Here is a 24441-nt window from a genome sequence, read left to right on the forward strand (position 1 = left end):
GAGCTTTCAAGGAGAAATTAAATAGTTCCTACGTTGCACAAAAATGAAGTGCTTCAAACAAGCACATACTTTTAATGCACAGGGAAAAGGTGGAATATATGTAAGACTGAGGACATAGGTGAAATGAGAAATAGACTGACTGCATCGCTGCACAGTATTCTAAGCCATTTCTTTAGTGCGATTCAAGAGAGCACCAAACAGTATAACAAATTTGTCAATTTGTTTCATAGTCCATTCCCTTTCTTTAGTGCTGTAAAAGGAAGAGCCAAATTCCAAAATAGATCAATGATCTTTCAGAAATTTCCCAAAGGGAATACCAAGCCGAGTGTTAAAACTCCATTTACTCACAGGTTTTGAGCAGCAAACTATGTAATGCTATTAAAGTGCAAAATCCAAGGGAACACTGACTCTGTCAAAGATGATCCAAAAGGAAATGATGAAAAGTCCCAACTACAAACAACAGAATCAAAATAGTCTGAGGGGACACACGGATTTGAACCAGGGACCTCTTGATCTGCAGTCAAATGCTCTACCACTGAGCTACATCCCCAGCTTTTCAGTAAAATCAGAATGACATAATATCAGTACATCATGAAAGAGTGAGAGGATCATGCTAAATTGTGCCGGAAAGTACAGGCTTGAAACTGTGGAACAGGAGAAGTAGTCCTTAATATTATTTATTAAAGTAAAACTGGCTCATTTAAAAAACAGATTAATTTGTTTCATTGCTATTTTATTTGAATAGGCAGTGGTACATAAGACCAATGCCTCTACATACAATGATTGTTTTGAAACATTCTTAAAGGGGAAGAGGTTTTTACGTGACACATTATCATTTGATGATTGGTTACCACAATCACCGAGATGGTGGTGAAGTATGATTGTTTTTTGGCCAAATTATGGAGGAAAAACATTTCTACATACCACTACAATTCGGTATTTGGAAGGAACACCCAAACACCCCTTTCAAGTACCTTCGATTTAATACATCAAAAAAAGCCACTTTGTGCTTGCAACTGGCCTGATTCTTCAGACCAGCCTTGTTGCAACTGCAACAAGGGTTTGAACATCTTGCACGTAGGCAGAGCTTTCAAGGAGAAATTAAATAGTTCCTACGTTGCACAAAAATGAAGTGCTTCAAACAAGCACATACTTTTAATGCACAGGGAAAAGGTGGAATATATGTAAGACTGAGGACATAGGTGAAATGAGAAATAGACTGACTGCATCGCTGCACAGTATTCTAAGCCATTTCTTTAGTGCGATTCAAGAGAGCACCAAACAGTATAACACATTTGTCAATTTGTTTCATAGTCCATTCCCTTTCTTTAGTGCTGTAAAAGGAAGAGCCAAATTCCAAAATAGATCAATGATCTTTCAGAAATTTCCCAAAGGGAATACCAAGCCGAGTGGTAAAACTCCATTTACTCACAGGTTTTGAGCAGCAAACTATGTAATGCTATTAAAGTGCAAAATCCAAGGGAACACTGACTCTGTCAAAGATGATCCAAAAGGAATTGATGAAAAGTCCCAACTACAAACAACAGAATCAAAATAGTCTGAGGGGACACCCGGATTTGAACCAGGGACCTCTTGATCTGCAGTCAAATGCTCTACCACTGAGCTATATCCCCAGCTTTTCAGTAAAATCAGAATGACATAATATCAGTACATCATGAAAGAGTGAGAGGATCATGCTAAGTTGTGCCGGAAAGTACAGGCTTGAAACTGTGGAACAGGAGAAGTAGTAGCTAATATTATTTATTAAAGGAAATCTGTATCATTTAAAAAACGGATTAATTTGTTTCATTGCTATTTTATTTGAATAGGCAGTGGTACATAGGACCAATGCCTCTACATACAATGATTGTTTTGAAACATTCTTAAAGGGGAAGAGGTTTTTACGTGACACATTATCATTTGATGATTGGTTACCACAATCACCGAGATGGTGGTGAAGTATGATTGTTTTTTGGCCAATTTACGATGGAAAAACATTTCTACATACCACTACAATTCGGTATTTGGAAGGAACACCCAAACACCCCTTTCAAGTACCTTCGATTTAATACATCAAAAAAAGCCACTTTGTGCTTGCAACTGGCCTGATTCTTCAGACCAGCCTTCTTGCAACTGCAACGAGGGTTTGTACATCTTGCACGTAGGCAGAGCTTTCAAGGAGAAATTAAATAGTTCCTACGTTGCACAAAAATGAAGTGCTTCAAACAAACACATACTTTGTATGGACAGAGAAGAGATGGAATATATGTAAGACTGAGGACACAGGTGTAATGAGAAATAGATTGATTGCATAGCTGCCCAGTATTCTAAGCCATTTCATTAGTGCGATTCAAGAGAGCACCAAACAGTATAACAAATTTGTCAATTGGTTTCATAGTCCATTCCCTTTGTTTAGAGCTGTGAAAGGTAGAGCCGAATTCCAAAATAGATCAATGATGTTTCAGAAATTTCCCATAGGGAATACCAAGCCCAGTGTAAAAAATGCAGTTACTCACAAGTTTTAATCAGCAACACTGTAATGTTATTAAAGTGTAACATCCAAGGGAACACTGACTATGTCAAAGATGATCCAAATGGGATTCATGAAAATTCCCAACTACAAACAGCAGATTCAAAATAGTATTAGGGGACACCCGGATTTGAACCAGGGACCTCTTGATCTGCAGTCAAATGCTCTACCACTGAGCTATATCCCCAGCTGTCAGCCAAGATCAGAATGACAATATATCAGTACATCATGAAAGAGTGAGAGGATCATGCTAAGTTGTGCCGGAAAGTACAACCTTGAAACTGTAGAACTGTAGAAGTAGTTCTTAATATTATTTATTAAAGGAAAAATGGATCATTAAAGAAAAAAATATGTGTATTTGTTTGATTGGTATTTTATTTGAATAGGCAGTGGTACATAGGACCAATGCCTGCACTTAAAATGTTTGTTTTGAAACATTCTCAAAGGGGAAGAGGTTTTTACGGGATACCTTATTGTTTCATGTTTGGTTACCACAATCACTCAGATGGTGATGAAGTATGATTGTTTTGGGTCACATTACGGTGGAAAAACATTTCTACATACCACTACAATTCGGTATTTGGAAGGTACACCCAAACACCCCTTTCACGGACCTTCGATTTAAAACATCAGAAAAAGCCACATTGTGCTTGCAAATGGCCTGATACTTGAGGCCAGCCTTCTTGCAACTGCAACAATGGTTCGTACATCTTGCACGTAGGCAGAGCATTTAAGGAGAAATTAAATAGTTCCTACGTTGCACAAAAATGAAGTGCTTCAAACAAGCACATACTTTGGATGCACAGGGAAAAGGTGGAATATATGTAAGACTGAGGACACAGGTGAAATGAGAAATAGACTGACTGTATCGCTGCACAGTATTCTAAGCCATTTCTTTAGTGCGATTCAAGAAAGCACCAAACAGTATAACAAATTTGTCAATTTATTTCATAGTCCATTCCCTTTCTTTAGTGCTGTAAAAGGAAGAGCCAAATTCCAAAATAGATCAATGATCTTTCAGAAAGTTCCCAAAGGGAACACCAAGCCGAGTGTTAAAACTGCATTTACTCACAGGTTTTGAGCAGCAAACTCTGTAATGATATTAAAGTGCAATATCCAAGGGAACACTGACTCTGTCAAAGATGATCCAAAAGGAATTGATGAAAAGTCCCAACTACAAACAACAGAATCAAAATAATCTGAGGGGACACCCGGATGTGAACCAGGGACCTCTTGATCTGCAGTCAAATGCTCTACCACTGAGCTATATCCCCAGCTTTTCAGTAAAGTCAGAATGACATAATATCAGTACATCATGAAAAAGTGAGAGGATCATGCTAAGTTGTGCCGGAAAGTACAGGCTTGAAACTGTGGAACAGGAGAAGTAGTCCTTAATATTATTTATTAAAGTAAAACTGGCTCATTTAAAAAACAGATTAATTTGTTTCATTGCTAATTTATTTGAATAGGCAGTGGTACATAAGACCAATGCCTCTACATACAATGATTGTTTTGAAACATTCTTAAAGGGGAAGAGGTTTTTACGTGACACATTATCATTTGATGATTGGTTACCACAAATACCGAGATGGTGGTGAAGTATGATTGTTTTTTGGCCAAATTATGGAGGAAAAACATTTCTACATACCACTACAATTCGGTATTTGGAAGGAACACCCAAACACCCCTTTAAAGTACCTTCGATTTAATACATAAAAAAAAGCCACTTTGTGCTTGCAACTGGCCTGATTCTTCAGACCAGCCTTGTTGCAACTGCAACAAGGGTTTGAACATCTTGCACGTAGGCAGAGCTTTCAAGGAGAAATTAAATAGTTCCTACGTTGCACAAAAATGAAGTGCTTGAAACAAGCACATACTTTTAATGCACAGGGAAAAGGTGGAATATATGTAAGACTGAGGACATAGGTGAAATGAGAAATAGACTGACTGCATCGCTGCACAGTATTCTAAGCCATTTCTTTAGCGCGATTCAAGAGAGCACCAAACAGTATAACAAATTTGTCAATTTGTTTCATAGTCCATTCCCTTTCTTTAGTGCTGTAAAAGGAAGAGCCAAATTCCAAAATAGATCAATGATCTTTCAGAAATTTCCCAAAGGGAATACCAAGCCGAGTGTTAAAACTCCATATACTCACAGATTTTGAGCAGCAAACTATGTAATGCTATTAAAGTGCAAAATCCAAGGGAACACTGACTCTGTCAAAGATGATCCAAAAGGAATTGATGAAAAGTCCCAACTACAAACAACAGAATCAAAATAGTCTGAGGGGACACCCGGATTTTAACCAGGGACCTCTTGATCTGCAGTCAAATGCTCTACCACTGAGCTATATCCCCAGCTTTTCAGTAAAATCAGAATGACATAATATCAGTACATCATGAAAGAGTGAGAGGATCATGCTAATTTGTGCCGGAAAGTACAGGCTTGAAACTGTGGAACAGGAGAAGTAGTAGCTAATATTATTTATTAAAGGAAATCTGTATCATTTAAAAAACGGATTAATTTGTTTCATTGCTATTTTATTTGAATAGGCAGTGGTACATAGGACCAATGCCTCTACATACAATGATTGTTTTGAAACATTCTTAAAGGGGAAGAGGTTTTACGTGACACATTATCATTTGATGATTGGTTACCACGATCACCGAGATGGTGGTGAAGTATGATTGTTTTTTGGCCAAATTACGATGGAAAAACATATCTACATACCACTACAATTCGGTATTTGGAAGGAACACCCAAACACCCCTTTCAAGTACCTTCAATTTAATACATCAAAAAAAGCCACTTTGTGCTTGCAACTGGCCTGATTCTTCAGACCAGCCTTCTTGCAACTGCAACGAGGGTTTGTACATCTTGCACGTAGGCAGAGCTTTCAAGGAGAAATTAAATAGTTCCTAAGTTGCACAAAAATGAAGTGCTTCAAACAAACACATACTTTGTATGGACAGAGAAGAGATGGAATATATGTAAGACTGAGGACACAGGTGTAATGAGAAATAGATTGATTGCATAGCTGCCCAGTATTCTAAGCCATTTCTTTAGTGCGATTCAAGAGAGCACCAAACAGTATAACAAATTTGTCAATTGGTTTCATAGTCCATTCCCTTTGTTTAGAGCTGTGAAAGGTAGAGCCGAATTCCAAAATAGATCAATGATGTTTCAGAAATTTCCCAGAGGGAATACCAAGCCCAGTGTAAAAAATGCAGTTACTCACAAGTTTTAATCAGCAACACTGTAATGTTATTAAAGTGTAACATCCAAGGGAACACTGACTATGTCAAAGATGATCCAAATGGGATTCATGAAAATTCCCAACTACAAACAGCAGATTCAAAATAGTACGAGGGGACACCCGGATTTGAACCAGGGACCTCTTGATCTGCAGTCAAATGCTCTACCACTGAGCTATATCCACAGCTGTCAGCCAAGATCAGAATGACAATATATCAGTACATCATGAAAGAGTGAGAGGATCATGCTAAGTTGTGCCGGAAAGTACAACCTTGAAACTTTGGAACTGTAGAAGTAGTTCTTAATATTATTTATTAAAGGAAAAATGGATCATTAAAAAAAATATGTATTTGTTTGATTGGTATTTAATTTGAATAGGCAGTGGTACATAGGACCAATGCCTGTACTTAAAATGTTTGTTTTGAAACACTCTCAAAGGGGAAGAGGTTTTTACGGGATACCTTATTGTTTCATGTTTGGTTACCACAATCACTCAGATGGTGATGAAGTATGATTGTTTTGGGTCACATTACGGTGGAAAAACATTTCTACATACCACTGCAATTCGGTATTTGGAAGGTACACCCAAACACCCCTTTCACGGACCTTCGATTTAAAACATCAGAAAAAGCCACTTTGTGCTTGCAAATGGCCTGATTCTTCAGGCCAGCCTTCTTGCAACTGCAACAATGGTTCGTACATCTTGCACATAGGCAGACCAATTAAGGAGAAATTAAATAGTTCCTACGTTGCACAAAAATGAAGTGCTTCAAACAAGCACATACTTTGGATGCACAGGGAAAAGGTGGAATATATGTAAGACTGAGGACACAGGTGAAATGAGAAATAGACTGACTGCATCGCTGCACAGTATTCTAAGCCATTTCTTTAGTGCGATTCAAGAAAGCACCAAACAGTATAACAAAAATGTCAATTTATTTCATAGTCCATTCCCTTTCTTTAGTGCTGTAAAAGGAAGAGCCAAATTCCAAAATAGTTCAATATTCTTTCAGAAAGTTCCCAAATGGAACACCAAGCTGAGTGTTAAAACTGCATTTACTCACAGGTTTTGAGCAGCAAACTCTGTAATGATATTAAAGTGCAATATCCAAGGGAACACTGACTCTGTCAAAGATGATCCAAAAGGAATTGATGAAAAGTCCCAACTACAAACAACAGAATCAAAATAGTCTGAGGGGACACCCGGATTTGAACCAGGGACCTCTTGATCTGCAGTCAAATGCTCTACCACTGAGCTATATCCCCAGCTTTTCAGTAAAATCAGAATGACATAATATCAGTACATCATGAAAGAGTGAGAGGATCATGCTAAGTTGTGCCGGAAAGTACAGGCTTGAAACTGTGGAACAGGAGAAGTAGTAGTTAATATTATTTATTAAAGTAAAACTGGATCATTTAAAAGACGGATTAATTTGTTTCATTGCTATTTTATTTGAATAGGCAGTGGTACATAAGACCAATGCCTCTACATACAATGATTGTTTTGAAACATTCTTAAAGGGGAAGAGGTTTTTACGTGACACATTATCATTTGATGATTGGTTACCACAATCACCGAGATGGTGGTAAAGTATGATTGTTTTTTGGCCAAATTACGGAGGAAAAACATTTCTACATACCACTACAATTCGGTATTTGGAAGGAACACCCAAACACCCCTTTCAAGTACCTTCGATTTAATACATCAAAAAAAGGCACTTTGTGCTTGCAACTGGCCTGATTCTTCAGACCAGCCTTCTTGCAACTGCAACGAGGGTTTGAACATCTTGCACGTAGGCAGAGCTTTCAAGGAGAAATTAAATAGTTCCTACGTTGCACAAAAATGAAGTGCTTCAAACAAGAACATACTTTTAATGCACAGGGAAAAGCTGGAATATATGTAAGACTGAGGACACAGGTGAAATGAGAAATAGACTGACTGCATCGCTGCACAGTATTCTAAGCCATTTTTTTTATGGCTGAGATACCCGCCACCCCCTCTCAACACAATCCCCAAAGGAGGGAAACCGGAAACAGTTCTTGAAGTTTTTGGAAGAGGGAGGGAGTGACCCTCCCCGGCCGTATTTATTAAAACAAAAAATTATAACATTAAACAGTTTCATATTAATGTACAATTTCATTACCACATTGCGATGTTTGGCTAACCTTAACAGATTCTCTAATACAGAGGTTCTCCTAGCCGAACTAACAACCTACAAAACATTTTCTTGAAATATTGAAATTGTACATCCTAACGTTTAAGGGCCAACGGCAAGGTCGTAACCGGTGTCAAGATCCCTAACCAGAAATACCCCCCCCCCACTTGGGAGGGGCGACAGCACTGAGGCGTACCTCAAGTGCAACTACCAATTTCCCTTGACTTGACGGGGGCCCCAATAAACTCGACGCCACTTAAAGGTCGTTCGAGGACTCGTGTGAGTATCTAGAAGGTAGCGTAGACCTCCCCCCAAACCCCACACAACTTACCACATCTGCCGTCGCAGACGTCACTGGCCCCGGGAAATTCCCCAGGAGGGGGCTGTAACCCCTCCTACACAGGAAGGGGCCTTGACCGCCTTTCCTTTCCTTCCGGCGGCCTCTCCTTAGACAGGACCGCCTCCCCGTTGAGGGGCCAAAGGCCACCTCTCCCGAGCGCTCCCATCCGTGTTGGGTGACGCCCACTCATAGGGATCTTCCAATTACTGCTCACCGATCATGACCTTACCGCCCGACCAAAATAAATACAACAATGCTAACTAAACCAACAATACATTGGCCACTATGACCAAAAGAAGCATGCTTATAAATGGACACTAAAAAACCGAATATCTTTAATCACAAAACATACATAAAATCGACCAACTTTATTACATACTCAATATCAACACGATAATACCACAACCTGTAAACGAAATAGAATTATCGATCCATTTTATTACAAACAACTGGCTGTCTTCAGGGGCTGGTGGGTGGGTCAAAATTGGCTCTTCGTTCCGTCTCGAGCTCACGTGCAGCGAGGAGGTGCAGCTTCAGAGCACAGGAACAAGAGGATGTCTTCTGGTCTGGCGTCCCTTCTTATCCGTCTTCAGGGCGGGCGTAAACCAGCCCCTGCCTGCCCCGAGGGCGTGGCCAGCCGCGTCAGTGTCTAGGCCAGCCCACTCTAGGGCGGGAAAGGGCGCGCCCCGGCTACGCCGCTTCGGGCATACCAGCCGAGACGCGCCTCCCGCCCAAAAATGGCTTCCCGGGGGGATCGAGGTACTCTGCCATACGTTCGGGGGGACCGAGTGGTCGCCCCTTTCCATATGGCTGAGATACCCGCCACCCCCTCTCAACACAATCCCCAAAGGAGGGAAACCGGAAACAGTTCTTGAAGTTTTTGGAAGAGGGAGGGAGTGACCCTCCCCGGCCGTATTTATTAAAACAAAAAATTATAACATTAAACAGTTTCATATTAATGTACAATTTCATTACCACATTGCGATGTTTGGCTAACCTTAACAGATTCTCTAATACAGAGGTTCTCCTAGCCGAACTAACAACCTACAAAACATTTTCTTGAAATATTGAAATTGTACATCCTAACGTTTAAGGGCCAACGGCAAGGTCGTAACCGGTGTCAAGATCCCTAACCAGAAATACCCCCCCCCCACTTGGGAGGGGCGACAGCACTGAGGCGTACCTCAAGTGCAACTACCAATTTCCCTTGACTTGACGAGGGCCCCAATAAACTCGACGCCACTTAAAGGTCGTTCGAGGACTCGTGTGAGTATCTAGAAGGTAGCGTAGACCTCCCCCCAAACCCCACACAACTTACCACATCTGCCGTCGCAGACGTCACTGGCCCCGGGAAATTCCCCAGGAGGGGGCTGTAACCCCTCCTACACAGGAAGGGGCCTTGACCGCCTTTCCTTTCCTTCCGGCGGCCTCTCCTTAGACAGGACCGCCTCCCCGTTGAGGGGCCAAAGGCCACCTCTCCCGAGCGCTCCCATCCGTGTTGGGTGACGCCCACTCATAGGGATCTTCCAATTACTGCTCACCGATCATGACCTTACCGCCACAGGCCGGATAGTTGACCGGCTATCCGGACCCCCCACAAAGCTCCTACCTAAAGGTCATGTTTTAACGTTTTCAACCATGCTAAGAAGTCTCCTATGAGTAACTCATTCCCCACCCGAGACAAATGCACACCATCCCCCAAATACATACTGTCATCATTAATACAGCCATGCGGAATAGAATGCAATGTCCTGGAACGGAACAACCTACTCACTTTGTTATTAAGCTTTCTAACAGACTGATTCAAAGCAGGAATAGAAATAGCCCCCCGCCACACCTTTCGTGGGATCATATGGGACCACGCAATTGTGCACCCCGGAACTCTCCTCGCCAACCAACTTACAGTGGAAAGCATTGCCTCCAGGAGAAGTCGTCTACCGGTGGTGACCAAATCATTGCCCCCTAAATGCACTATGACTATAGACGGCGGTGACCTCGTCCGCCCTAACAAAACCTCAAAATATGCTTGAAACTGGTCAATACAGAGACCGCCTCTTCCGTAGAAGGACACCCTGTACCCGTATTCCCCAGCTACGTGAATCATATCACCTGCTTTGAATACGTCCGCGGCACGCCTCACGTATGAGTGGCCCACGACCCACACCTCCTTTTTCACAGCCGGTGATGTCTGACCGCTGGCCCGGTGTTGGGTCGACTGCATAGTCCGCCCCGCCTCGTAGGCTTGCGCAACTGAAAACCAAACAAAACAAGAGGCGTGAGTACGTCATTACAGCTTTACAACATGTGCAACCGTACATACCTCTTATAACAATTGGAGGACCAACGCCCCACTCGTTTCACTTGTTCAACAGTAAGACCCCTGGCTGTAGCTTCCGTAGCAGCCCCTATCCGAAAGGAATGGGTCCCAAACTCGCCCGGGTTCAAGCCCGCAGCGGCAATTGACATCGCAAGCACCCGCTGAAACTGAAATTTCGTCAGTGGGGTGGCGTCCGCGTGTCTCAACAAGGTCCCCCCCCATAATGCCACCCTTCGTGCTAGGTAATCTTCTAAACACTTTACCGGACACATGGAGGACCCGGGAATCCTGCGTATGATTATGCAGTCACCCATCCCGTCTTGATCGGTCTTGGACCTGACAAAGGAGACCGTCATTGCCTCTCCTCTGATCTGAACGTGTTCTTGGCACAAACCCCCTGCCACATCCTGTTTGTTCCTTGCCACCAGTTCGCTTACTCGCATCGCCCCGTGAAATGCTAGTGTAAAAGCGGCTCGGAACAACACCGCCTCAAACTGAGATGAACATGTGGCAGGGAGTGTAGCCAACAACTGGGTCAACCTATCCAAACCTATCGGGCGCCTCTCATCTACTCTGCGACCCTCAAGGCGTTGCCACCCACGCAGCGCTTTCTGTACAACGAAAGACGCTGTCGGGTCCTGGATACTATGAGCCCTGGCAACAAAGGAAATAGCAGCACGATGCCTCTGGGCCGTAGCCACAGATTTCCCAGCCCTACGTAAGGACATCAGAAATTTCACTACCCATTCCTCGTGGCCCCAAAGCCTCTCTCTATCAGTCCCCAAAAAGGCTACGTAGGACCTAAACGCCCCTTCATATGCTTTCCTCGTCCGTGGTGCTAGACTCTCTCCCACGAGGTGACGAAGTTCGGGGCACCGAGAGACCAGAGAGCTTCGGGGAAGGGTGCCGGCTCTGGGTCCGCTGAGGGAAGGAAACCCGAGAAAGCTTGCATATGAAAACGAGACAGTGCATCAGCCGCCTGATTCATTACCCCTGGGACATGTTTTGCTCTGAACAGCACATTCAGTTGCATACACAGTAAAACAATTTCTTTGAGCAGTCTTAAAATCAGTTTACATCGTGCTGCCTGACTATTGATGCACTCGACCACGGTCATATTGTCAGACCAAAATATCACAGAGTGATCTTTGAACCCTTCTGGCCAGGTTCTCAGGGCCACCAAAATGGGAAAAAGTTCCAGGAAAGCAATATTACTTGTCAGACCATTGTCATGCCACCATGTCGGCCACCTTTGTGCCGACCATTTTGTGCCGAAGATGGCACCAAAACCTATGCTACCTGCTGAATCTGTCCATAGCCCCAGCTCTTCAGAGGATACGGCTGGTTTGTTCCAGATGACTCGACCATTAAAGTCCGCCAGAAATGCTAACCAAATACGCACGTCCTGGCGGACCTCAGCCGATAGTCTCGTGCGATGATGGCCCTCCTTTAGGCCGACCATAGCTTGGGCAATTGAACGAGAAAAGGGGCGGGCCATCGGTATAACTCTCAGGGCAAAATTCAACTGTCCCACCAACTGCTGTAATTGATGCAGCGTAACTTTAGATCCATTTAAACACACTTGCAGGGCTGCCCTGAACTTCCACACTTTGTCAGTTGGCAAACGAAAACAACCTTCTCTGGAGTCTAACTCGATCCCCAGAAACTCGAGGCAAGTCGCAGGACCCACCGTCTTACCTGGTGCCAATGGCACACCAAACTGCTTCATTAATACACAAAATTCGGCCAAGGCCCGGCCACATTCGAGATCCCCGGCTGCCCCAAGGAACAGAAAATCATCAAGGTAATGCATTACATGTTGGAAACCCGTCTTCTTTGTGAAGACCCATTGTAGAAAACTACTGAATTTCTCGAAATAGGCACAAGATATAGAGCACCCCATCGGCATACACTTATCCATGTAATAATAACCCTGAAACATAAAACCTAGGAGACGCTGATCGTCCGGGTATACCGGGAGCAACCGGAATGCTGACTCGATATCTGACTTCGCCATCAGCGCCCCGGGCCCCAGGCGATTCAAAATGGCTACGGCCTCATCGAAGGATGCGTACCGCACCGAACACACTTCTGGGTCTATTGCATCGTTTACAGAAAGACCACGTGGAGCTGACAAATTATGAATCAGTCGAAACTCACCCGGGTCCTTCTTGGGGACCACCCCTAAAGGAGAACAAACAAAATTCTGTACCGGGGGTACACTAAATGGGCCGGCGACCCGACCTCGAGTAACCTCTTTCCGGATCTTTTCCTGAACCACGGTCGTATGCTGAAGGACGGAAAGTTGATTTTTACACTTCTCCACGCCCTGAAAGTCCCCTACCGGGATGCGGAAACCATACGAAAATCCGTTCCGCAGCACCCCAGCAGAAGTACGATCCGGGTATTCACTGAGCCAGGGAATCATCGCCACGGTATCAATCGGGGTAGGTAAAGGCGCCCCTCGGACTACGTTAGACCTGTTTGGCGCCTCCTCTCCCCCCGTTATCACCCGTTTTGGCTCTGCACGTGGACTCAGGATGGGACGACCCGCACCCACTACATTCATGTTTAAATTTACACGATCCCTGGGGCCTGGTACATTTACCTTTGTTGAAATTGAAGCAGAACCCCCTTTTTCCTGTATTGCCGGCAGGTCTCGAGTAATCGTCGGTACTCGTACCTGACCGAAAGGGCGTCCCCCCATAATGGCGGGAGGATTCGCCAACATTACTTCCTACCAATGGCATTTTCAACATACCTGTCTCCTTCATTTTATCCCATGTCAAAGAATCATAACAATCCCAGGTTAAGCTTTTATTATGCTCTTTTGCCTTTCTAAAAAGATTATCGTAGCAGAACCAATGGTTACCCTGGTGTGATGTCGAGTACCCCATGATTCTTGACTGATAGGTCGGCAACTCGGAAAGCAACTCGGGCCTACGATCCCCCAAGATTGACGTAAAAATTCCCCATGCATTGCCCCAATTGCCGATAGACTCATTTACTTTAAAGGCGGCCATTTTTGCGCGCCAAACACTCGGATGCATAAGATCTTTCTGACCCTTAACATGCTCCACCTCATAATGATCAACAAGCAAAGAAGATGTTCACGTATTCCCCCGCCCAAATCTTCTCCTTAATTGCCAAAGGCACATGTTGACCCAACCTTTCTCTACGAGAGGGTGCTGACTCATCCCTCGCAATCGGCAATGGCCGCTTACCTGCACCGGACGCTGCCTCTGCGGTCACAATCGTCCCTTGTGGCTTGTCAACTACTGCAGCCGGCGCGGACGCCTTGGCTGCATCCCGTTTCTCGCGCAATTGCTTCATCAGCGCCTGGGCCTCGGCAGCCGTGGCGCCCTCACTACTGTCGCCCAACCACGCTGCAAGTTGTGCTGCCAGCTCGGGCGGCATATCCTCTTTGGACACCGGGGTGACCACCACAGGAATCGGATTCCCCTCTACTGGTACTGGGGTTGGCGCTTCGAGCGGGGTACAGGGAACCGGGGCGTCTCCCCCAGCTGGTCCCCTCCTTGGCCTCTTGGCTCTTCCTCCCGGAGCTGCTCCAGCCGACGGAGGCTCCGGCCCCCCTTCCCCGTCTCTCTCCGCCACCCGCTTCTTCAGCTCAGTCATCTCCTTCATGAGGACCCGAACCATCTGTTCGGTCGTCATTCTCTTCCCGCCTTTCTTGGGCATTTCTCCGACAGAGTATCTGTAAGACAAAAAGAAAGATTACAACGCTCAAAATTGGCTCTTCGTTCCGTCTCGAGCTCACGTGCAGCGAGGAGGTGCAGCTTCAGAGCACAGGAACAAGAGGATGTCTTCTGGTCTGGCGTCCCTTCTTATCCGTCTTCAGGGCGGGCGTAAACTCGCCCCTGCCTGCCCCGAGGGCGTGGCCAGCCGCGTCAGTGTCTAGGCCAGCCCACTCTAGGGCGGGAAAGGGCGCGCCCCGGCTACGCCGCTTCGGGCATACCAGCCGAGACGCGCCTCCCGCCCAAAAATGGCTTCCCGGGGGGATCGAGGTACTCTGCCATACGTTCGGGGGGACCGAGTGGTCGCCCCTTTCCAAGTGCGATTCAAGAGAGCACCAAACAGTATAACAAATTTGTCAATTTGTTTCATAGTCCATTCCCTTTCTTTAGTGCTGTAAAAGGAAGAGCCAAATTCCAAAATAGATCAATGATCTTTCAGATATTTCCCAAAGGGAATACCAAGCCGAGTGTTAAAACTCCATTTACTCACAGGTTTTGAGCAGCAAACTATGTAATGCTATTAAAGTGCAAAATCCAAGGGAACACTGACTCTGTCAAAGATGATCCAAAAGGAATTGATGAAAAGTCCCAACTACAAACAACAGAATCAAAATAGTCTGAGGGGACACCCGGATTTGAACCAGGGACCTCTTGATCTGCAGTCAAATGCTCTACCACTGAGTTATATCCCCAGCTTTTCAGTAAAATCAGAATGACATAATATCAGTACATCATGAAAGAGTGAGAGGATCATGCTAAGTTTTGCCGGAAAGTACAGGCTTGAAACTGTGGAACAGGAGAAGAAGTAGCTAATATTATTTATTAAAGGAAATCTGTATCATTTAAAAAACGGATTAATTTGTTTCATTGCTATTTTATTTGATTAGGCAGTGGTACATAGGACCAATGCCTCTACATACAATGATTGTTTTGAAACATTCTTAAAGGGGAAGAGGTTTTTACGTGACACATTATCATTTGATGATTGGTTACCACAATCACCGAGATGGTGGTGAAGTATGATTGTTTTTTTGGCCAAATTACGATGGAAAAACATTTCTACATACCACTACAATTCGGTATTTGGAAGGAACACCCATACACCCCTTTCAAGTACCTTCGATTTAATACATCAAAAAAAGCCACTTTGTGCTTGCAACTGGCCTGATTCTTCAGACCAGCCTTCTTGCAACTGCAACGAGGGTTTGTACATCTTGCACGTAGGCAGAGCTTTCAAGGAGAAATTAAATAGTTCCTAAGTTGCACAAAAATGAAGTGCTTCAAACAAACACATACTTTGTATGGACAGAGAAGAGATGGAATATATGTAAGACTGAGGACACAGGTGTAATGAGAAATAGATTGATTGCATAGCTGCCCAGTATTCTAAGCCATTTCTTTAGTGCGATTCAAGAGAGCACCAAACAGTATAACAAATTTGTCAATTGGTTTCATAGTCCATTCCCTTTGTTTAGAGCTGTGAAAGGTAGAGCCGAATTCCAAAATAGATCAATGATGTTTCAGAAATTTCCCATAGGGAATACCAAGCCCAGTGTAAAAAATGCAGTTACTCACAAGTTTTAATCAGCAACACTGTAATGTTATTAAAGTGTAACATCCAAGGGAACACTGACTATGTCAAAGATGATCCAAATGGGATTCGTGAAAATTCCCAACTACAAACAGCAGATTCAAAATAGTATGAGGGGACACCCGGATTTGAACCAGGGACCTCTTGATCTGCAGTCAAATGCTCTACCACTGAGCTATATCCCCAGTTGTCAGCCAAGATCAGAATGACAATATATCAGTACATCATGAAAGAGTGAGAGGATCATGCTAAGTTGTGCCGGAAAGTACAACCTTGAAACTGTGGAACTGTAGAAGTAGTTCTTAATATTATTTATTAAAGGAAAAATGGATCAATAAAAAAAATATTTGTATTTGTTTGATTGGTATTTTATTTGAATAGGCAGTGGTACATAGGACCAATGCCTGCACTTAAAATGTTTGTTTTGAAACATTCTCAAAGGGGAAGAGGTTTTTACGGGATACCTTATTGTTTCATGTTTGGTTACCACAATCACTCAGATGGTGATGAAGTATGATTGTTTTGGGTCACATTACGGTGGAAAAACATTTCTACATACCACTACAATTCGGTATTTGGAAGGTACACCCAAACACCCGTTTCACGGACCTTCGATTTAAAACATCAGAAAAAGCCACTTTGTGCTTGCAAATGGCCTGATTCTTCAGGCCAGCCTTCTTGCAACTGCAACAATGGTTCGTACATCTTGCACGTAGGCAGAGCATTTAAGGAGAAATTAAATAGTTCCTACGTTGCACAAAAATGAAGTGCTTCAAACAAGCACATACTTTGGATGCACAGGGAAAAGGTGGAATATATGTAAGACTGAGGACACAGGTGAAATGAGAAATAGACTGACTGCATCGCTGCACAGTATTCTAAGCCATTTCTTTAGTGCGATTTAAGAAAGCACCAATCAGTATAACAAATTTGTCAATTTATTTCATAGTCCATTCCCTTTCTTTAGTGCTGTAAAAGGAAGAGCCAAATTCCAAAATCGTTCAATGATCTTTCAGAAAGTTCCCAAATGGAACACCAAGCCGAGTGTTAAAACTGCATTTACTCACAGGTTTTGAGCAGCAAACTCTGTAATGATATTAAAGTGCAATATCCAAGGGAACACTGACTCTGTCAAAGATGATCCAAAAGGAATTGATGAAAAGTCCCAACTACAAACAACAGAATCAAAATAGTCTGAGGGGACACCCGGATCTGAACCAGGGACCTCTTGATCTGCAGTCAAATGCTCTACCACTGAGCTATATCCCCACCTTTTCAGTAAAATCAGAATGACATAATATCAGTACATCATGAAAGAGTGAGAGGATCATGCTAAGTTCTGCCGGAAAGTACAGGCTTGAAACTGTGGAACAGGAGAAGTAGTCCTTAATATTATTTATTAAAGTAAAACTGGATCATTTAAAAAAACAGATTAATTTGTTTCATTGCTATTTTATTTGAATAGGCAGTGGTACATAAGACCAATGCCTCTACATACAATGATTGTTTTGAAACATTCTTAAAGGGGAAGAGGTTTTTACGTGACACATTATCATTTGATGATTGGTTACCACAATCACCGAGATGGTGGTGAAGTATGATTGTTTTTTGGCCAAATTACGGAGGAAAAACATTTCTACATACCACTGCAATTCGGTATTTGGAAGGTACACCCAAACACCCCTTTCACGGACCTTCGATTTAAAACATCAGAAAAAGCCACTTTGTGCTTGCAAATGGCCTGATTCTTCAGGCCAGCCTTCTTGCAACTGCAACGAGGGTTTGAACATCTTGCACGTAGGCAGAGCTTTCAAGGAGAAATTAAATAGTTCCTACGTTGCACAAAAATGAAGTGCTTCAAACAAGCACATACTTTTAATGCACAGGGAAAAGCTGGAATATATGTAAGACTGAGGACACAGGTGAAATGAGAAATAGACTGACTGCATCGCTGCACAGTATTCTAAGCCATTTCTTTAGTGCGATTCAAGAGAGCACCAAACAGTATAACAAATTTGTCAATTTGTTTCATAGTCCATTCCTTTTCTTTAGTGCTGTAAAAGGAAGAGCCAAATTCCAAAATAGATCAATGATCTTTCAGAAATTTCCCAAAGGGAATACCAAGCCGAGTGTTAAAACTCCGTTTACTCACAGATTTTGAGCAGCAAACTATGTAATGCTATTAAAGTGCAAAATCCAAGGGAACACTGACTCTGTCAAAGATGATCCAAAAGGAATTGATGAAAAGTCCCAACTACAAACAACAGAATCAAAATGGTCTGAGGGGACACACGGATTTGAACCAGGGACCTCTTGATCTGCAGTCAAAAGCTCTACCACTGAGCTACATCCCCAGCTTTTCAGTAAAATCAGAATGACATAATATCAGTACATCATGAAAGAGTGAGAGGATCATGCTAAATTGTGCCGGAAAGTACAGGCTTGAAACTGTGGAACAGGAGAAGTAGTCCTTAATATTATTTATTAAAGTAAAACTGGCTCATTTAAAAAACAGATTAATTTGTTTCATTGCTATTTTATTTGAATAGGCAGTGGTACATAAGACCAATGCCTCTACATACAATGATTGTTTTGAAACATTCTTAAAGGGGAAGAGGTTTTTACGTGACACATTATCATTTGATGATTGGTTACCACAATCACCGAGATGGTGGTGAAGTATGATTGTTTTTTGGCCAAATTATGGAGGAAAAACATTTCTACATACCACTACAATTCGGTATTTGGAAGGAACACCCAAACACCCCTTTCAAGTACCTTCGATTTAATACATCAAAAAAAGCCACTTTGTGCTTGCAACTGGCCTGATTCTTCAGACCAGCCTTGTTGCAACTACAACAAGGGTTTGAACATCTTGCACGTAGGCAGAGCTTTCAAGGAGAAATTAAATAGTTCCTACGTTGCACAAAAATGAAGTGCTTCAAACAAGCACATACTTTTAATGCACAGGGAAAAGGTGGAATATATGTAAGACTGAGGACATAGGTGAAATGAGAAATAGACTGACTGCATCGCTGCACAGTATTCTAAGCCATTTCTTTAGTGCGATTCAAGAGAGCACCAAACAGTATAACAAATTTGTCAATTTGTTTCATAGTCCATTCCCTTTCTTTAGTGCTGTAAAAGGAAGAGCCAAATTCCAAAATAGATCAATGATCTTTCAGAAATTTCCCAAAGGGAATACCAAGCCGAGTGTTAAAACTCCATTTACTCACAGGTTTTGAGCAGCAAACTATGTAATGCTATTAAAGTGCAAAATCCAAGGGAACACTGACTCTGTCAAAGATGATCCAAAAGGAATTGATGAAAAGTCCCAACTACAAACAACAGAATCAAAATAGTCTGAGGGGACACCCGGATTTGAACCAGGGACCTCTTGATCTGCAGTCAAATGCTCTACCACTGAGCTATATCCCCAGCTTTTCAGTAAAATCTGAATGACATAATATCAGTACATCATGAAAGAGTGAGAGGATCATGCTAAGTTGTGCCGGAAAGTACAGGCTTGAAACTGTGGAACAGGAGAAGTAGTAGCTAATATTATTTATTAAAGGAAATCTGTATCATTTAAAAAACGGATTAATTTGTTTCATTGCTATTTTATTTGAATAGGCAGTGGTACATAGGACCAATGCCTCTACATACAATGATTGTTTTGAAACATTCTTAAAGGGGAAGAGGTTTTTACGTGACACATTATCATTTGATGATTGGTTACCACAATCACCGAGATGGTGGTGAAGTATGATTGTTTTTTGGCCAATTTACGATGGAAAAACATTTCTACATACCACTACAATTCGGTATTTGGAAGGAACACCCAAACACCCCTTTCAAGTACCTTCGATTTAATACATCAAAAAAAGCCACTTTGTGCTTGCAACTGGCCTGATTCTTCAGACCAGCCTTCTTGCAACTGCAACAAGGGTTTGTACATCTTGCACGTAGGCAGAGCTTTCAAGGAGAAATTAAATAGTTCCTAAGTTGCACAAAAATGAAGTGCTTCAAACAAACACATACTTTGTATGGACAGAGAAGAGATGGAATATATGTAAGACTGAGGACACAGGTGTAATGAGAAATAGATTGATTGCATAGCTGCCCAGTATTCTAAGCCATTTCTTTAGTGCGATTCAAGAGAGCACCAAACAGTATAACAAATGTGTCAATTGGTTTCATAGTCCATTCCCTTTGTTTAGAGCTGTGAAAGGTAGAGCCGAATTCCAAAATAGATCAATGATGTTTCAGAAATTTCCCATAGGGAATACCAAGCCCAGTGTAAAAAATGCAGTTACTCACAAGTTTTAATCAGCAACACTGTAATGTTATTAAAGTGTAACATCCAAGGGAACACTGACTATGTCAAAGATGATCCAAATGGGATTCATGAAAATTCCCAACTACAAACAGCAGATTCAAAATAGTATTAGGGGACACCCGGATTTGAACCAGGGACCTCTTGATCTGCAGTCAAATGCTCTACCACTGAGCTATATCCCCAGCTGTCAGCCAAGATCAGAATGACAATATATCAGTACATCATGAAAGAGTGAGAGGATCATGCTAAGTTGTGCCGGAAAGTACAACCTTGAAACTGTAGAACTGTAGAAGTAGTTCTTAATATTATTTATTAAAGGAAAAATGGATCATTAAAGAAAAAAATATGTGTATTTGTTTGATTGGTATTTTATTTGAATAGGCAGTGGTACATAGGACCAATGCCTGCACTTAAAATGTTTGTTTTGAAACATTCTCAAAGGGGAAGAGGTTTTTACGGGATACCTTATTGTTTCATGTTTGGTTACCACAATCACTCAGATGGTGATGAAGTATGATTGTTTTGGGTCACATTACGGTGGAAAAACATTTCTACATACCACTACAATTCGGTATTTGGAAGGTACACCCAAACACCCCTTTCACGGACCTTCGATTTAAAACATCAGAAAAAGCCACATTGTGCTTGCAAATGGCCTGATTCTTGAGGCCAGCCTTCTTGCAACTGCAACAATGGTTCGTACATCTTGCACGTAGGCAGAGCATTTAAGGAGAAATTAAATAGTTCCTACGTTGCACAAAAATGAAGTGCTTCAAACAAGCACATACTTTGGATGCACAGGGAAAAGGTGGAATATATGTAAGACTGAGGACACAGGTGAAATGAGAAATAGACTGACTGCATCGCTGCACAGTATTCTAAGCCATTTCTTTAGTGCGATTCAAGAAAGCACCAAACAGTATAACAAATTTGTCAATTTATTTCATAGTCCATTCCCTTTCTTTAGTGCTGTAAAAGGAAGAGCCAAATTCAAAAATAGATCAATGATCTTTCAGAAAGTTCCCAAAGGGAACACCAAGCCGAGTGTTAAAACTGCATTTACTCACAGGTTTTGAGCAGCAAACTCTGTAATCATATTAAAGTGCAATATCCAAGGGAACACTGACTCTGTCAAAGATGATCCAAAAGGAATTGATGAAAAGTCCCAACTACAAACAACTGAATCAAAATAATCTGAGGGGACACCCGGATGTGAACCAGGGACCTCTTGATCTGCAGTCAAATGCTCTACCACTGAGCTATATCCCCAGCTTTTCAGTAAAGTCAGAATGACATAATATCAGTACATCATGAAAAAGTGAGAGGATCATGCTAAGTTGTGCCGGAAAGTACAGGCTTGAAACTGTGGAACAGGAGAAGTAGTCCTTAATATTATTTATTAAAGTAAAACTGGCTCATTTAAAAAACAGATTAATTTGTTTCATTGCTAATTTATTTGAATAGGCAGTGGTACATAAGACCAATGCCTCTACATACAATGATTGTTTTGAAACATTCTTAAAGGGGAAGAGGTTTTTACGTGACACATTATCATTTGATGATTGGTTACCACAATCACCGAGATGGTGGTGAAGTATGATTGTTTTTTGGCCAAATTATGGAGGAAAAACATTTCTACATACCACTACAATTCGGTATTTGGAAGGAACACCCAAACACCCCTTTCAAGTACCTTCGATTTAATACATAAAAAAAAGCCACTTTGTGCTTGCAACTGGCCTGATTCTTCAGACCAGCCTTGTTGCAACTGCAACAAGGGTTTGAACATCTTGCACGTAGGCAGAGCTTTCAAGGAGAAATTAAATAGTTCCTACGTTGCACAAAAATGAAGTGCTTGAAACAAGCACATACTTTTAATGCACAGGGAAAAGGTGGAATATATGTAAGACTGAGGACATAGGTGAAATGAGAAATAGACTGACTGCATCGCTGCACAGTATTCTAAGCCATTTCTTTAGTGCGATTCAAGAGAGCACCAAACAGTATAACAAATTTGTCAATTTGTTTCATAGTCCATTCCCTTTCTTTAGTGCTGTAAAAGGAAGAGCCAAATTCCAAAATAGATCAATGATCTTTCAGAAATTTCCCAAAGGGAATACCAAGCCGAGTGTTAAAACTCCATATACTCACAGATTTTGAGCAGCAAACTATGTAATGCTATTAAAGTGCAAAATCCAAGGGAACACTGACTCTGTCAAAGATGATCCAAAAGGAATTGATGAAAAGTCCCAACTACAAACAACAGAATCAAAATAGTCTGAGGGGACACCCGGATTTGAACCAGGGACCTCTTGATCTGCAGTCAAATGCTCTACCACTGAGCTATATCCCCAGCTTTTCAGTAAAATCAGAATGACATAATATCAGTACATCATGAAAGAGTGAGAGGATCATGCTAATTTGTGCCGGAAAGTACAGGCTTGAAACTGTGGAACAGGAGAAGTAGTAGCTAATATTATTTATTAAAGGAAATCTGTATCATTTAAAAAACGGATTAATTTGTTTCATTGCTATTTTATTTGAATAGGCAGTGGTACATAGGACCAATGCCTCTACATACAATGATTGTTTTGAAACATTCTTAAAGGGGAAGAGGTTTTACGTGACACATTATCATTTGATGATTGGTTACCACAATCACCGAGATGGTGGTGAAGTATGATTGTTTTTTGGCCAAATTACGATGGAAAAACATTTCTACATACCACTACAATTCGGTATTTGGAAGGAACACCCAAACACCCCTTTCAAGTACCTTCGATTTAATACATCAAAAAAAGCCACTTTGTGCTTGCAACTGGCCTGATTCTTCAGACCAGCCTTCTTGCAACTGCAACGAGGGTTTGTACATCTTGCACGTAGGCAGAGCTTTCAAGGAGAAATTAAATAGTTCCTAAGTTGCACAAAAATGAAGTGCTTCAAACAAACACATACTTTGTATGGACAGAGAAGAGATGGAATATATGTAAGACTGAGGACACAGGTGTAATGAGAAATAGATTGATTGCATAGCTGCCCAGTATTCTAAGCCATTTCTTTAGTGCGATTCAAGAGAGCACCAAACAGTATAACAAATTTGTCAATTGGTTTCATAGTCCATTCCCTTTGTTTAGAGCTGTGAAAGGTAGAGCCGAATTCCAAAATAGATCAATGATGTTTCAGAAATGTCCCAGAGGGAATACCAAGCCCAGTGTAAAAAATGCAGTTACTCACAAGTTTTGATCAGCAACACTGTAATGTTATTAAAGTGTAACATCCAAGGGAACACTGACTATGTCAAAGATGATCCAAATGGGATTCATGAAAATTCCCAACTACAAACAGCAGATTCAAAATAGTATGAGGGGACACCCGGATTTGAACCAGGGACCTCTTAATCTGCAGTCAAATGCTCTACCACTGAGCTATATCCACAGCTGTCAGACAAGATCAGAATGACAATATATCAGTACATCATGAAAGAGTGAGAGGATCATGCTAAGTTGTGCCGGAAAGTACAACCTTGAAACTTTGGAACTGTAGAAGTAGTTCTTAATATTATTTATTAAAGGAAAAATGGATCATTAAAAAAAAATATGTATTTGTTTGATTGGTATTTAATTTGAATAGGCAGTGGTACATAGGACCAATGCCTGCACTTAAAATGTTTGTTTTGAAACATTCTCAAAGGGGAAGAGGTTTTTACGGGATACCTTATTGTTTCATGTTTGGTTACCACAATCACTCAGATGGTGATGAAGTATGATTGTTTTGGGTCACATTACGGTGGAAAAACATTTCTACATACCACTGCAATTCGGTATTTGGAAGGTACACCCAAACACCCCTTTCACGGACCTTCGATTTAAAACATCAGAAAAAGCAACTTTGTGCTTGCAAATGGCCTGATTCTTCAGGCCAGCCTTCTTGCAACTGCAACAATGGTTCGTACATCTTGCACATAGGCAGACCATTTAAGGAGAAATTAAATAGTTCCTACGTTGCACAAAAATGAAGTGCTTCAAACAAGCACATACTTTGGATGCACAGGGAAAAGGTGGAATATATGTAAGACTGAGGACACAGGTGAAATGAGAAATAGACTGACTGCATCGCTGCACAGTATTCTAAGCCATTTCTTTAGTGCGATTCAAGAA

At 41.9% G+C, this 24441-nt stretch overlaps 16 non-coding genes across 16 annotated transcripts; all 16 read right to left on the reverse strand.

The window, feature by feature from the left end:
* Positions 1-478: 478 nt before the first annotated feature.
* TRNAC-GCA (transfer RNA cysteine (anticodon GCA)) lies at positions 479-550 on the reverse strand. Its single transcript has one exon. It is a non-coding gene; the product is annotated as a tRNA-Cys (tRNA).
* A 1012-nt stretch (positions 551-1562) lies between these two features.
* Positions 1563-1634, reverse strand: TRNAC-GCA (transfer RNA cysteine (anticodon GCA)). Its single transcript has one exon. It is a non-coding gene; the product is annotated as a tRNA-Cys (tRNA).
* Positions 1635-2645: 1011 nt separating this feature from the next.
* TRNAC-GCA (transfer RNA cysteine (anticodon GCA)) lies at positions 2646-2717 on the reverse strand. Its single transcript has one exon. It is a non-coding gene; the product is annotated as a tRNA-Cys (tRNA).
* A 1015-nt stretch (positions 2718-3732) lies between these two features.
* Positions 3733-3804, reverse strand: TRNAC-GCA (transfer RNA cysteine (anticodon GCA)). Its single transcript has one exon. It is a non-coding gene; the product is annotated as a tRNA-Cys (tRNA).
* Positions 3805-4816: 1012 nt separating this feature from the next.
* On the reverse strand, positions 4817-4888 carry TRNAC-GCA (transfer RNA cysteine (anticodon GCA)). Its single transcript has one exon. It is a non-coding gene; the product is annotated as a tRNA-Cys (tRNA).
* Positions 4889-5898: 1010 nt separating this feature from the next.
* Positions 5899-5970, reverse strand: TRNAC-GCA (transfer RNA cysteine (anticodon GCA)). The gene has a single exon. It is a non-coding gene; the product is annotated as a tRNA-Cys (tRNA).
* A 1010-nt stretch (positions 5971-6980) lies between these two features.
* TRNAC-GCA (transfer RNA cysteine (anticodon GCA)) lies at positions 6981-7052 on the reverse strand. Its single transcript has one exon. It is a non-coding gene; the product is annotated as a tRNA-Cys (tRNA).
* A 7922-nt stretch (positions 7053-14974) lies between these two features.
* Positions 14975-15046, reverse strand: TRNAC-GCA (transfer RNA cysteine (anticodon GCA)). The gene has a single exon. It is a non-coding gene; the product is annotated as a tRNA-Cys (tRNA).
* A 1012-nt stretch (positions 15047-16058) lies between these two features.
* On the reverse strand, positions 16059-16130 carry TRNAC-GCA (transfer RNA cysteine (anticodon GCA)). Its single transcript has one exon. It is a non-coding gene; the product is annotated as a tRNA-Cys (tRNA).
* Positions 16131-17142: 1012 nt separating this feature from the next.
* On the reverse strand, positions 17143-17214 carry TRNAC-GCA (transfer RNA cysteine (anticodon GCA)). The gene has a single exon. It is a non-coding gene; the product is annotated as a tRNA-Cys (tRNA).
* Positions 17215-18227: 1013 nt separating this feature from the next.
* Positions 18228-18299, reverse strand: TRNAC-GCA (transfer RNA cysteine (anticodon GCA)). Its single transcript has one exon. It is a non-coding gene; the product is annotated as a tRNA-Cys (tRNA).
* Positions 18300-19311: 1012 nt separating this feature from the next.
* Positions 19312-19383, reverse strand: TRNAC-GCA (transfer RNA cysteine (anticodon GCA)). The gene has a single exon. It is a non-coding gene; the product is annotated as a tRNA-Cys (tRNA).
* Positions 19384-20394: 1011 nt separating this feature from the next.
* Positions 20395-20466, reverse strand: TRNAC-GCA (transfer RNA cysteine (anticodon GCA)). Its single transcript has one exon. It is a non-coding gene; the product is annotated as a tRNA-Cys (tRNA).
* A 1015-nt stretch (positions 20467-21481) lies between these two features.
* Positions 21482-21553, reverse strand: TRNAC-GCA (transfer RNA cysteine (anticodon GCA)). Its single transcript has one exon. It is a non-coding gene; the product is annotated as a tRNA-Cys (tRNA).
* Positions 21554-22565: 1012 nt separating this feature from the next.
* Positions 22566-22637, reverse strand: TRNAC-GCA (transfer RNA cysteine (anticodon GCA)). Its single transcript has one exon. It is a non-coding gene; the product is annotated as a tRNA-Cys (tRNA).
* Positions 22638-23647: 1010 nt separating this feature from the next.
* TRNAC-GCA (transfer RNA cysteine (anticodon GCA)) lies at positions 23648-23719 on the reverse strand. The gene has a single exon. It is a non-coding gene; the product is annotated as a tRNA-Cys (tRNA).
* Between the last annotated feature and the right edge of the window lie 722 nt (positions 23720-24441).

This window comes from Lissotriton vulgaris, chromosome 1_1 (assembly GCF_964263255.1).
Source record: "Lissotriton vulgaris chromosome 1_1, aLisVul1.2, whole genome shotgun sequence".
In the NCBI taxonomy this organism is placed as follows: Eukaryota; Metazoa; Chordata; class Amphibia; order Caudata; family Salamandridae; genus Lissotriton; species Lissotriton vulgaris.